The sequence below is a fragment of the Aulonocara stuartgranti genome, assembly GCF_965226115.1.
Source record: "Aulonocara stuartgranti genome assembly, chromosome: 7".
NCBI lineage: Eukaryota > Metazoa > Chordata > Actinopteri > Cichliformes > Cichlidae > Aulonocara > Aulonocara stuartgranti.
Genome location: NC_138945.1, coordinates 50562876 through 50578301, shown reverse-complemented (window position 1 = coordinate 50578301; position 15426 = coordinate 50562876). Strand labels below are relative to the sequence as shown.

Below are 15426 nucleotides of genomic sequence, written 5' to 3'. Positions count from 1 at the left end.
AAAGAACCATGAAGACATCTGAAGAACCATTTAAGAACCATAATTTTTCTGAGTGTACCACCTCCAGCTTATTAACACTGAGGCATTCCCTCGCCAACCAAGAGATGTTATCTCTCCAGCATGTCCTGAGTCTGTCACAGGGCTTAATCCCAGTAAGACAGGCAAAGAACACCTCACCCAGGAACTACCCAGAAGACATCCCAGTCAGATGCCTGATACACCTCAAGCAATGGCTCTACTCTTGGTCCCTTTCATATGACTGCACTTTTCACCCTATTCTAAGGGAGAGGCCAGCAACCCTTAGGAGAAAGCTAATTTCTGCTACTTTTAGCCACAATCTCTTTTCAGTCAATACCCAAACCTCACCATAGCTGAGGGTAGGGACGTAGATCAACTTGTTAATCGTTAGCAACCCATCCCTGATCCAGAGTGCAGACTAACCTTTTCCAATTGAGCACCATGGTGTCAGACTTGGAGGTGTTAATTTTCATTCTTGCCGCTTTGTACTCATGCAAACAGCTCCAGTGCATGCAGAAGGGCATGCACTGGAGCCAACAAGAACCACAAAAGGCAGTGATAAGATTCTAAGGCCACCAAGCCAGAAGTCTTCTGCCACTCAGGTACACCTGGAAATTCTGTCTATAGCAGGCTGTCATGATGGAGTACAACATCCACTAGAAATAAGTCTGAGTTACTGCCTCAGAAGTGTTTAGGTTTACGACATTGCTGATAAACCTATACACTCAAAATATCCCCACCAGGATACCCTGAGGGATGCAGATGAATGTCTTCTCTAAGTCCGGAAAACACATGTAGGGTGGATAGGTAAACTCCCACGCACACTCAAACATCCCTGAGAGTATACAAAGTTGGTCCAGCATTCTGCGACCAGGACGAAAACGGTATTCTTCCTCCAAAGCATGATGTTTGACTAATGTAAAATCTTTACTTTCCAGCACCCTGGCATAGGCCTTATCAGGTAGGCTGATCCCCCTGTAGTAGGAGCACACACTACGGCTCCGCTTTTTAAAGATGGGAACCTCGCCAGAGGTGCTGCCAGACCTCCATGTGACATTGCAGAGGCATGTCAACCAACACAGTCCTCAGCATCCAGAGCATGAATGGGAGTCATTTTCACTCTGGCGTTCTTAGCCAAATAAAAGTGTAGTAAGCATTTGTAAAGATGAGCAGCTTGGTTGAGAAAGAGCAGCACCAGCACTGGTGATGATTGTGGTGATACATAGAACGTCAAATATATGGCACTCCTGGAAATGAATTCCATGCTCTGTAGAAAGATATTTGAGCTTGATCTTTCAACCCTACCTGAAATAATCAAATTACAGACATTACAACTAAAACTGTTGTTATCTTTATGAAGCAATGCTTTGGACTGCTTTATCCTATCCTCTATGACTCCATTTTCCTGACAACACTAACATGCATATTGAACACCTTTTATTTGCAGTGTGAATTGCCAGTATCTGCAGGCATTGACAAAGGAATTCATAAGCTCAGGAGAGTAGGATAGCTCAGATAGCACAGGTTGTCTACTAATTGGAAGGTTGTTGGTTCAATCCTTGGCTGCTCCAATCTGCATGCCTCGGGCAAGATACTAATCCCCAAGTTGCTATTGGAGCGCGATTGTTAGATTCTTAGGCACAGAAAAAAGTGCATGGAAGAATGAGGCATGTATTGAGCGCTTAGTTTGAGTAGAAACGTGCTTTGTACTAACCAGTCCATTTACTACTCAGACATGTATAATTTTGATCCTTTGGAGAATTTGGACCCATTTCTCAAGTGGCACCAGTTCTCAGTTCGTGTCGTCACGCATGTGTCAAAAATCTGACAGAGATTTTGCATGCAAACTCATTTTATGCAGAGTAAGAACATTTCTATGCACTTATTAGTAAATGAAGTCCATTATTCCAGAAGTCTTGTGGTTTGTTCAGATGCAACTTTGCAAACCTAAGCCATGCTGCCATGTTCTTTTTAGTGAGAAGAGACTTTCTCCTGGCAACCATTTCATACAAGCTATACTTGTTCGGTCTTTTTCTAATTATACTGCTATGAACTTCAACATTTAATATGCTGTGGCCTGTAGAATCTGAGATGAAGCTCTTGGGTTTTTTGCTGTTTCTCTGAGCACTGCATGGTCTGACCTTGGGAATTTGGGAAGACCATTCCTGGAAAGATTGTGGCATTGTCTACTTAGTTCCTCATAAAACAGCACAGAGTCCTGTGAAAACCTTTGTTTTTTCACATGACTACACATCATATCTGCATGAAAACAGCCCAACCTGAAAACTGTAGGGCACTGGGACTGAAATGGGTGCAAGACATAACATAAGCATAACATTTTGCACTATCGTATACATCAAGCTGACATAATTTTTAGGTTTTCGTGACATTATATACAGAATGTAAAACAATTTCTCTAAATGACCTTAGCCTTAAAAATCTGCAGCACAATAATAATCCATATAACACTGATGGGAACACATTTCTGCAGATAAATTCATTTCTCTTTTGAAGCTTCATGTATAATGTATGTTTCCACTAATACAGTTTTATAATGTAGCGAGTTGTTTTCAGTGTTTTATTGTTCATTTTTGTAATAGAATGGTTCTAAAAATAATTCCTCAGCCACTTAAATAGTAAACAGAAATAACAAATGTTACACTTCTTCAGCCACAAAGGAGTGCAGAAAGAGTGCAACAAGCTGCAGGAGGTTGTCAGAGTAAAAAAAGGAAAAAAAGACAGGCAAGACAAAATGGTGTGTTTTCATAAGTAAGGGGGTAGGGGGGTTATATTATCTTGTTGTCTTCCTCTAAAAGTCACTTTACACCACTACATCAAATAATATTATATTATAGAAAATAGTATATTTAAAGTTAAAGAAAGTATGTTTAGCAGTAGGAAACAGAGCTGCTACATTTAGGCGCTTATTTTGACATATTCTCACACAAGCAGAATACTAAAAGAGAACCAAATGTATACAAAGCCTGTGATTACGGGAACATGTTGATTTTGACGATGCACTAATTCAGCGTCACGGAGTGCAAGAAGCGTGCACTGGTCCATGTAAATGAGTCCCAGTGGATGTGATGACAGGAAAGTATGGCGTGACTGCAGGTGTGTCTCCTCTTCATGCACTGAGAGTGGATGCGCATGACTGCAAACAATTCCAACAACACCAGATTCTGGAGCTCCCATCAGTCCTTTACATTATGTGTTGATAAATCTATATTGTTACAGTGAGCCTGTGTTTACCTCAATGAGTGTTCGGCATTAGATCTTTTTCTTTGGATGGGAGATTATTGAATAAGAAAAAATACAGTAAAATGTAGTTGATTTTGTCTTTCATGTATCAACTCGTGAGGAAAAATTAATAAAGTGGCTATGGGATCATTGCCGTGCGTTTCTAATCCTTTTTAGTGGTAATGGGTGGTCTGCAAATTTGCATAAGACAACTGCTCTCAGACGGATTACAAACTGGAGCTGGCAGCCTTTTATTGCTGGATTGTCAGCTGAATGTCAGTACCTCCATCCTGTCAGCTTAGCTTCAAACATTAAGAATCATTTAAGTGGAAGAGTGAACCAGCATTAAGCAAGGATTAGAGAATCCTAAAGGTTTAACATTGCCTGACCTGGGCCTTGTTTCCACCAGGAAAAGAACTGACAGGATGTTTTGCTGACATGCTGTAGGATTTTTAGTTTTGCAGTAAAAATTGTTATTGCAGAGATCTTTATATTGGTCTTTGTGTAGATAAAGAATTTATCAATAGTAATATTTTTCCAGATTTTGTTGACTTTTGTTGTAAATATGGTGATCATGGCTATAAATTAATTTTACTAATAAAATCATAGTGATGCCATTCTGTACATTTTTATGAGTCATTTTGTCCTTTGGCCTGCTGAGAGAAAGTTTGTATAATGAAAAAGTGACATCAAAAGGAGAGGTGTATTAAAAAGCTCTTGGCTTTATATTAGAATTTAGTTAGCTCTGTATAAATATGATCTTATCTTATTACTCTATAAAAAAACAGGGAATTAAAGTTAGAGGTTGAAGCTCAGGGAAAAGAAAATTGAGATAGGGTTAAGGAATATTCTAACTATAATAACTTAATCTTGCTGCCAAAAGTTGTTGTTGCCATTCATATCTCACTAAGAATTACTCTTAATCTCACCCTTAATTCTGTCTTTTTTGTTAAATCATCCACCCTCTTGATCTCTCACTGTGCCAGTAAGGCAATGAGACAGGCAGGCGGACCTGTAAATGGTCTGTGCATGGAGTTAAGAACTGAGCCAAGCATGGTGAGTCATGCTGCAGGAGCATGCTAGTGGATGTAAAACAGAACCGTTGTTTCCTGCTGAGTCAAACCCACAGCTCTCATTAAGTCATTAAGACATAATTAGTCTGTGTGCTAGAGAACAGGTAGTAAGAGAGCAGTAGAAGTAGTAATCTGCTTCTGAAGTCTGTAGCCATACCAAGCAGATCTAAACTCTGGTTTCATAATATAGTCCACTGCCAGCCGACTATTGTTTGAACTAGGATCTTTATCTAATCTGTGCTCACTTTGATGCCATGCTGGTTAAGGCTTGTATCATCTTATAATGGCATGTTAAGCAGCGGTTACTAGAGGTCAGGTTTTGCACATGTTATCCGAATCTGGACCGGGTTCTGGCAGTACATCTTCTCCATTCGGAGTGATGAAGAATCCACAGCGTGCATCCGTACCCTAGCAACAGACAAGCCATAAATCAGCACCAAGGAAAGGGACACACAGGACAAGCTGAAGGCTAACAAAGGTCTTTTGAAAGTACAAGCATTTTTCAAACAAAACACTCTCCTCTCTCGTCTTGCATCTCTCCTTTCTCCTCCTTCTCACCCATCCATAGCAAGAGCACTGTGGCCTTTTTGTTTTAATGCGTAATAATATGCAGAGAAGGAAAGTAGGCCTTTTTTTTTTCTTTTTAGAATGCATTACATGCTGCACATAAATAAATAATTGGGTTAATATAGTTTGATGTTTGATGTATGCGATACTGCTTCTAGTTTTATTGGCTAAGTAAAGTGTGCAGCTTCTTCTTACATTGCAGCTGGTATTTAGAACAATTGCGCTTGGGCTCACAACTCAAAATCAGAGAGATGTCAAGATCACAGAATTGTATTGCTTCATTCTTTCCTGTAATGCCACCTGTTTGCCCTAATGACCTTATCTCTGCCTGGGGAATCCCGAATTGCACATCAGTAGAGTCATCCAACATTTAGACTCCATTTGCGGTTAATAAGGCTGGCAAGCATCAAAGCCATGACTGGTACGATATGTTTAAAGCTGCCGTGAGCTGTTACGAGTTGCTATGAGGTGTTACGATGTGGTACAATGATTTGACATGACCTCGGGGGTCATTTGTCACCAACCTTAATGTGGTATCTCTGAGTGTTGATGGTAAAGTGCTTCGGGGCTTGGAACTAAATCAGTAATCGGCCAGCCAAGGCAGCAGCTGCACAAACCACATGAGGAGCTGATGGCAGGTAGAGCAGGTGCTCTCCGCCAAAGAAGGGCTTTAATCAAACCTTAATGACACAAAGATTATGATTGGCTGGGAAATATAACTTTTTATTCAATAAGAGTTTCAAAGATACTTTAATCGTGATGTGGAAATGGGTGCCAAGGGGAAAGGTGAGGAAAGAAAGACAAAGAAGGATCCAAGAAAAACTGCTAATTAATTAAACACATGGCATCCAGTGAGATCAAAAGCAAGACTTTTAAAACGGAGCTTTTTCACCTCAGGCGATGATATGAAAATCCTTATTGTGTTTTAACTTACTGGCTTGTGTAGTTAAGGTGATGCTTTTTCCATTAGATGCTGGATAAGATTAGTCACAATGTATGTTGTTTCTGCAGTTTCCCTCCTGGAAAACATAAACAGGTATTTCAGAAATATGTAATTGGCACATCATTTTATTTTCCATTCATTAGTAGCAATTGTTTTGTTTTGCTTTTACACAAAAAGGTGAGGTGTAACGTTGACATCACACACATGTGAGGGCAACAAGCAACCTTTTTAGAAGAGTACGAAAATATGTGCAACAATGCCACCCCAGCCTCCTCACAATCACAGTAATACTGACACACATCACCGAACAACCACAGATTATAGGCCACTTCTTCAGTAATTACTACTGGCCAGGCCTAAGGCATAATCTTGCAATTTCCTCTATGACGTGCAAAGCATGCAACTTCATATAGGTAACTGAGTCCACATGGATTGCCACATTCTTTTCAAACTTGGAACACACATACTTTAGATTCTTCAGATAAGCAATTAGCCATTACATCAAGTGTGCCTGTGATTCAAAAACAAACACTGCTTATGTGGGTTCATTTCCTCGCAGTCATGACGACTGAGCACTTGCTTTCCTCCTCCTTGGCATCACACACCTTGCTGAATCACTGTAGAATGCAAGCTGGGCCACATGACCTAATGATGTGAGAAATGTATACTACCAGGTCTTCTTGTGAAACTCACAAAGTTGTGATAGAAGTTAATTTCCTGGAATAGGCCAGTCAATGTCAAAACTTCCCATGACTACAGTCAGTTTGAAGTTTCATATATGCGGTTGATTCTTTGGCTATCAAAATAATATTATCCATCCATTCGCTTCCGCTTATCCTTTTCAGGGTCGCTGGAGCCTATCCCAGCTGTCATGGGGCGAGAGGCGGGGTACACCCTGGACAGGTCGCCAGTCTGTTGCAGGGCCAACACACAGGGACAGACAACCATTCACACTCACACCTAGTGGCAATTTGGATTATCCAATTAACCTATCCCCACAAGCTGCATGTCTTTGGACGGTGGGAGGAAGCCGGAGTACCCGGAGAGAACCCACGCAAACACGGGGAGAACATGCAAACTCCACACAGAAAGACCCCGGCCTGATGTGGGAATTGAACTCAGGACCTTCTTGCTGTGCGGCAACAGTGCTAACCACCGTGCCACCGTGCTGCCCAAAATAATGTTATAAGGATTATAATAACATTAAGGTTTTGAAAGTGCTGAATATTACTCCTTATGAGTCAACAATTCTGCTTCTTGCTTGATTGAACCTGAGAGATAGCAAGTGTCTTCATTTCTTGACATTAACTCATTTAGGAATGGTCCATTTGGCTTATAAATACATTCCTATACAATCTTTGTATTCATTTTACTAGTTTATAAACAAAAATACTCTCATAGTGCAGAAATGAGACCAATGCAACGCACAAGTACTGTACCCCCACTTCATTTTGTCACTGCCTGTATGCAAAAGATGGAAATTGTCTCTAAATAGCAAGTGGAGAAGTACTCTGACTAAGCATTCTTTCTGATGGCCAGTAGGAGGTATTCACATGAGAACTTTTCTGATTTAATTTTCTGTTTTTGTTTTGTTTTTGTTGTTGTTGTCAGACAACTGTACAGGCACATAGGTTCACATAGGTGTAACTGATATCCCCATGTTGGTGTTGTTCTTGCATCATCATCGTAATGTTGGATCAACTTTGCAACTGTGGGCAAAAAGAGAAAAAAAAACCCTTGCTTATATAAAACTCTCTTCTTGAACAAATGATATTTTATTTTCAATGTTTTCTTTATTAATGTATAAAATATAATAAATATACTATCAAGTTAAGTTTGCTGTTGTCCAAATTTAGGTTACTCGTGTTTGTTTGTTGTGGCATTAGCCGCTGAAATGTTGATCTCGCATTGATGATGATGTAGGAACAACACCAAGATCCACCACGGAGGCAACAGATTGTACTTTCAGTTATAGTCACATGTAAAATTACCAATCAGAAAGAAAATTTGAAATCACCAGAGGCCAAACCTTCTTGTTTACAGCAAACAGTTGGCGTTGTTACTCAAGAATTTTTTTTTCCTTTTTGCTAAATCATATAGTTAGGGATGGATCTGACAACCATGAGTCCTCCCTTAGTTATGCTGCAATAGGAGTAGGCTGCTGGGGGATTCCCATGATGCATTGAGTGTTTCTTCTTCAGTGACCTTTCTCACTCACTATGTGTTATTAGTCCTCTATGCATCACATCATTACTTGTTATTAATCTCTGGCTCTCTTCCACAGCATATGTTTTGTCCCGTCGTCCTTTTCTCATCCCAACTTATTGCGCCAGGTTGCCGCCCTCCCTGGTACTGGTTCTGGAGGTTTCTTATTGTTAAAAGGGAGTTTTTCTTTCCCACTGTTGCCAAAGTGCTTGCTCATAGGGTGAGCACCCTAACCCTAACCCCTAACCCTGATTGTTGGGGTTTTCTCTGTATGTATTATTGTAGGGTCTTCCCTACAATATAAAGCGCCTTGAGGGGACTGTTGTTGTGATTTGGTGCTGTATAGATAACATTGAATTGAATTGAATTGAATTTAAAACCTATTCTAACAGCTTGGCCAAAAATAAAGTTATGATTTTGTAAAAGGCACACTTCACCAGATTCCAAATATTAAAAAGGCATTTAAAAAAGAAAATGGTTTGGGTTAACAAGAAACACTCCAAAAATTTTTAATTTTTTAAATAAAACTGTACAGTTGTTCATTTTTACCCTATAACTCATTTATAATTCTGATAGTAAAGCTTTTTTTTTTCTTTTTTCTTTTGGAATAATGCAAAAAAGTCTAACTGCAGGTGATTGAGTTTATTGATTTGCATTAGCACCAAAGGTCCAATCTGACTCAGGAAAAAACCTTTCCAATCCTAATGAGGATGCACAAGATCTTTCTATTCAAAATCAAAAGCCAGGCCAAAAAGCAATTCACAAAGATCAACACAGTGAAAGAGTAGAAACAAGAAAACAGAAACACTGTATCTGGCATGGACAGAATTTGCACCACTTTCATGCATGTGCACAGATAGACCCCAGGTACTCCACCACCTGCACTTTTGACCTATTACTTGATAAGTATAGTTTCTAGTTTACAATTTGAATGTTTTATTTTTAATTCACCCCATGGCATCAGTTCTCAATTAAAAGCATGTAATACCCAACAACTCAACTAAAATTCTGCTGGACTCCATGTGCTTTTGTGTCTTTTCTTGTTGACTTTGACTCTTCTTTGTTGTCAAAGCAAGTTACACATGCCATTAGAGTGCCCTGAGGAACAGCATCACATCTCTGACCTGGTGACAGCCAGGCCATGGTTGGGTTTACCCTAGCCTCATCCATCGCCCTCATAAAATAAACATACTATTACAACAATGTCAATGCAGTCAGCCAAGCCATTAAGCAACAATAGTCCTCCATTAGCTTATAAAATCATTAAAATGTACAAATAAACTCTGTTAGGCTCCTTGCCTGAGAGGAGAATGCCATCATTAGTCTGTGTAAATGTTTGGATGTCAGATATGTTAGTACTCAATCAATATATCAAGATTTGTTCATGTTAGCTTACAGGTTTTTAATCATTTCCATTGCTTACAGACGTAGTCAAAAAAATTTTGGATTGTTAACTCACAAGAATATTTTATGTTGGATGAAAACATAGTAAAAAAGAAAATCCTGTTGCACAAGTGAACCACATGTCTGGGGCTGTGGGCACCACAAAGAAGAGCTTTCTCTCTGAGTGGACTGTTCAGCAGTGCAAGCGAGATGAAAGAATAAGTTTGTGCTCAAGCCCATGAGTCATGATGTGTGTGTGATTCTGACCTGCCACAGATTAAATGAGAGGGCCAAAGATAATGGAGCTAGTTTATGTGTGATGGCCAAATTAGTTTGAATAGTTTGTGCTCTGGCTGATGAAAATGTTACCAGCATTAAGAGAGTAAAAGTCCAAAAATACAAGCCTAAATCCAAAGTGCACATTTTAAATCTGCTCCAAGAGTCAGAGTCAGTTCCTTAGTCATCTATATCACTTTTTTACCATATTTGATTATCTTACACAGTATTGATTTTGCATTTGCCAATTGCTGAACAATGCCAAGGAACCCCCTCACCCCCCAACACACCCACACAAAAGTCACCTCATCCAACCAAAGTGAGTTGATTGTAGCCCAAGTGTGCAGACACAAGGAAGATTTGTATAAGTAATGACTGATGACTAATGTGATTACTGAATGTAGACAGTTACAACTAGAATACAAATCCTTTCCCTGTTCAAAAACAGCTTGTAGTCCAAAATTAATTAATTAAAATTAATAAATAAATGCCAGCAAAGAGAAGAAAAGATTGATTAAATTCATAAGGAAATGAGACAGTAGAGGAAATGAAGTTGGGTTGAGCCCATGTGAAAGGTCAGACATCATGTCCTGTTAGCTCTGGATGCTGTTGCTCCATAGTTCACGGTATGTTGTTGACATTCTGCAGACCCATCTTCCTTGCGGTTTTAACCGGTAATATAGATATAATGGAGTGTGTTCTCCTCAGTCCTTATCAGTTCTTTAGTGAGAAGCCCTTGGAAAGGTCAAACTGCTAATGTACATTGTGAATAAAACAATTTGTTATATTTAAAAAATCAGACATTCAGCAGGTCATGCACTTCCTTGCTTAATATTTTTTTAATAGCAAAATAATAAATAGGCCATAATATGAGTTTGCATTTTATGGACGTGAAGAAAGGAATCTAAACCAGTTGTAATCTATAAATGAGTTTTAATAGAGGAATTTTGTTTTAAAGATGTGTTTGGCTTTTTATGGGGTGTTTCATAAAACTTGAGAGAATGAGAAGTACAAGCTTAACTGATGAATTAATCAGTCAACACAAAACTTCAAACGCTTTATTAACAAGCGCGTGTGTACCACTTTATTTGCAGGTTCTTTGTTCTATGAGGGACTTTCAAAGCGGTTGAACGAACAGTCAAAACGGTGTCATGCCATCACCAAATTTTCTCCAACAAGAATGGTAATAGTAAAATTTAAATCCGAACATCTCCGAGTAATATCCCTTCCCCCCCGTTTAATGACAGAGACAGGAGAGTGAGAGAATTTCAAAGTCTGAAATAAAGGGAGGAATGTAAAGTTGTTGCTGGTATTAGGAGAGTCAGACACAACACTGACACCTAGTGTTAGAGCAAAACAACCTAAAGCTCATCTAACAGCTGTTCCCATTCGCTTTATTAACACAAGACGGTACCTGCAAGTGATACTTTATAACACAGGAAGATTCATGTAGGTATGGAAAACACGGAGAGTGAACAGTTCACGTGTGTTTGTGTTTCCCACAGCGAATTGTCAAAACAAACAGAAAAGAGGCTTTAACCAAAATATGAATTAGCAAAGAGGTGAGTGATGCTGATACAACTGAATGTGGCATTGTTCCCGAAACCACACAAAGACAAATACACACGCCATCGTATGTCCTACACACACACACACACACACACACACACACACACACACACACACACACACACAAAGACACTTATACAAGTACGGTGAGCCTTTAAAAGCCATTGAGCAGAGAGTGATAATTATGCGTGTGAATTCCAGGACCCCTCTCAGCAGCTCTTCTGGCTGGTGTTGAGAGCTGTGTCCTACTGGCCCTACTGGTAACGCTAACCCACATACTGTTAGCTGCCACTGCTTGTGGCCCATATTATACACTTTCACTGCATCTCTGAAGCTCCTGCACAATCTTGTATAAACATGTGAGCGCAAGAGTTGGCTGTGCATGTGCTGGGGAAAAAAATACTATAATGGTGACCACCCATAGACACTGATACATGTTGCTGAACAATAAAGCATGCTGATGTTTGTTTTCAGCGCTTACCTTTATTTACAAAAGGTTTCAATCAAACTAAATGAATGATAGAAGCACACAAAATGAGTCAACTCTCATTTCTTTATATTTTACATATAGGGAGACAGACTTTCTGGTAATTATTTAAAGTCTTGACAAATAGTTCTCCAAGATTTGTGAAGGTCTTTCAAACATTTCTTTGGAGATTGGCTGCAGTTTCACTCATTTTTATTCCAGTTCTTCTGCTCAGTCATTTTCAGGGAAATGTTTTTGGTTTGTTATGAATTTAAGCATAAAAAAGCCCAACTCAAGGGGTGAACCAGTGCCATGTAAATGTATACAGTAATGGACAACTTGGCAATAAAATCCATTTTAAATTGTGTCTTTAGTGACTTTGTTTAAAGCATGTCCCCAAAACACATCATTTGGTCCCATTTCTTTAGTTGATTCCACAACAAAACAAATATAACTTACAGAGATACATTAGTTGTATGGACATAAAATGCTATTTGTGTATCAACAAGGTGATTCCCCAAAACCTATTAGCCAAATATTTGGCATATCTTTTCATGGTGTGCACTGTCCTTAAAAAAAACTGAAGAAAATAGGGCAAGAAGTGGCAGGCCTAAAAACATATCTACAGCAGATTGACAGTATTTGAAAGTCATATTTTTTTTTTTTAAAAAAAGGGTGGCTGTCAAGAAGTCATTCTTAAGTAAGGGAAACAGGGAGATACGGCTGAGGAATGCCAATTTACACAAGAGCGGGATTAAAAGTGACAGCAGGCCTTATAGAGTGATGAATCCAAATTTGACATCTTTGACTTAAATTGTCTTCAGTATTTACAATACGGAGGTACAAGAGTAAGCATCTAGTCATCTGTAAAACATGAGGCAGGTTCCATTTTTTTCACATGACAATGATCCCAAACACACTGCTAATGCAGTGAAAAGATGATAGAAAAATGCACAATGGAACACTATCAGACATGAACTGGCCTCCCCGGAGCGAAAGGCAGTCATCATCCAAAGAAGAGTTTTAGGTGTCCTTTAAGAAGCATGGAGAACTGTTCCTGAAGACTAATTAATAAAATTACAAAACTTACAAACTTGTTAAAATTCTACAAACTCTAGTATGGCCTTATATGCTGTATTTCCGTGTCTGTGAGAGCATCTATGCTCTTTAAGAATACACTTGCAGACTTTACAAAGACAAGAACCCCAGGAAAAGGACCATCTTTAGGTAGGAAATATTGAATATTTGCATGGAGTAAAAGAAAGATAACTGTGTAGTGGTGGTAAAACTATTGCATCAGTCCAAAGCATTACAGTGACCCAAAAGAAGTGCCAGGTGTCTGACACATGGTTCATGCTTTTCAAACCTTTTAAACATTTGCCCATGGTGCAATGACAGATTTGCTGTATTGCATATACAGTATCAGGACACTATCATGCAGTTTACTTACTGTGAATCATATCAACAGATAGCTTATCTGATGGTTTATTTTGCAATCACTTCCTCTTTGTGAGACTTTTTAGTGAAACTTGCTACATTTGGAAAGGAAAGCTTGTGCACACCACAAGGTGAAGTCATCCTAAATGAAAAATCACAATGAGTGAGATAAGCTATGAAGCTGGTGGTGAGAAGACAATGCACATCCACCGTGCATTCTTTTTTTGTCAATGAGGTGCTATAAAAAAGACTAAACTGAGATCTTCCTTTAATTATGAACCCATAAATTCCATGAGGTCGACATAACCACTACAAATACACAAAGTTTTTTCCTCCTTTGTCTTCTCCCATGGGAATTACAGCATTATGTTTTCCCTTTCCGCTGAATGTCTGCTCTGGTGGGTATGGTGGTGGTTTGATGTCTGAGGTGCAATGAGCCAAGACTGCCGTGAACACACTACTGCCTATACCCAGCTGATGAATGTTAGGCATGTAGATAAAGCGAGTGCCGCTGAACCAAGGCCACGCTGCTGCTCTGCGTCCCACTTAGCTGGAGAGAAAATTGTGCGTGACAAACATCAGCCTGAATTCACATCTGCATCTTAAGGCAGGGTGTCTGGGATGCCGAAGAAAAGAACGCAATTTATTGAACACAGCTCATGTCTGGCTGGGCAGATGGCAATCACATAATGCAACTATTTTAGCATCACAGTGGCAAGAAGGAATCAGCTGGTTTAGTCTGGGAGGTGACTAATAGGCAAAAAATAGGAGGGAACAGAGAACTCTGTGGCGACTGCCCTGGGCTAACCTGGCCTATACCAAGCAGCTTGTCAGCAAAAGAGGCAGATGACAAACGCAGCATAGTGGATGGTGGGTGGTGATGTGGGGAGTGGGGGTTTGTTTCCTGTTACATCATCGGTGGCTGACAGACAGTGTGGCAGACTTATCTGTCTGTGGTCTGGACAAGCGGTGAGTCACACTTTCTGTTTACCTCAACGTGAACCCATCCCTGAAGCTTCTCATTTGCCATCCAACAGCCTCCATTCAACAGCCACATGAGGGACAGTAGCAGGGTGGCTTCCACCAGCGGGTTGGCATTCAAATCCAAGAATGTGCTATGCCCACACCTTGCTAAACCGTGACACCTTTCCTGTGGTGCAGAAGCTGGTTTCTTTCAAAAGGCTCTCAACTGTAACCAGAAAAGTAAATACAGTTCTTCTACTGTAGGCCTGCTTTTAAGTCGAGCAGACTTAAGTTAAAGAGTGTTGGTACTGATATACTGTTTCTTTTAGTCTACTGCAGGGTGAGATTTGTAGGATTTGAGATAATACATTGATTAAAGCTGCTTAGACAAGCACAGGAAAGTACTTAGAAGAATGTTTTACTGACAACTTAGTGTCAAAACTAACCTGATGTGGCAAAACTGAGCCACCTGGTTCCCTATGAGAGATTTATACAAGTACTGACATGTTGACACAGTCCTAAGAAAAGAGTGAATGCATCTCTCAGGGTTGACTGATTAACTATCTAAGAATTTTGTAAAATTATTTTAAAAGGAGGAAATAGCATTAAACCCATCACCCAATTCTTAGTTTACCATACTTATGGACATACAAATACATTAAAGTGTGTGCTGGGTTCGTCATAACATAGAAAAATCTGTTGTTAACAACCCATCTGAAATTTGAAGGAAAAAATAAACAAAAGTACATAAAAATTGTTCTCAAAACTGTAAAAATACAAATAATATGAAGGAAAATTTGCAGTATTCTCTGCTCTTAAAAGCTGCAGCAATAGTTCCTGCTGTCACTGAAAGGATGTGCCAACACATTGGGAGGGAACCTGGAGATTGGGAATTTGGAGTCCTGACAAGCATGTGGATTTTACTTTAACAGATTTTAGACCACATACACCCCTTCATGGCAACAGTTTGTCCAGGCACATGGCAAAAATTGCTCAGGAGTGGCTGGAGGAATATGAAAAAAAGTTTAAGGCATTTAAAGGGCCTCTACATTCCTCACAACACAATCTGATCAAGTATGCATTGGCCTGATCTGCTGCTACTTACTTAGTGCTTGATACCACAGGACACATTCAGAAGTCTTGTGGAGTACATGACTGCAACTGAGTAGCTCAAAGCCACTCTCCCCTCCCCTCTCTTCCTCTGCCTTGCATGTGATGACTGCTTGGCTGTGGTTCCCGTGACACCCCACCAATCACCACAACCTATGACCAAGTTCAACAATAAC

General features: G+C 39.6%; 1 long non-coding RNA gene across 1 annotated transcript in view; it reads right to left on the bottom strand.

The window, feature by feature from the left end:
* LOC309711934 overlaps positions 1 to 15426 on the bottom strand; it is a 185005-nt gene that overhangs the window by 141566 nt on the left and 28013 nt on the right. The gene's annotated exons all lie outside the window — the stretch shown is intronic.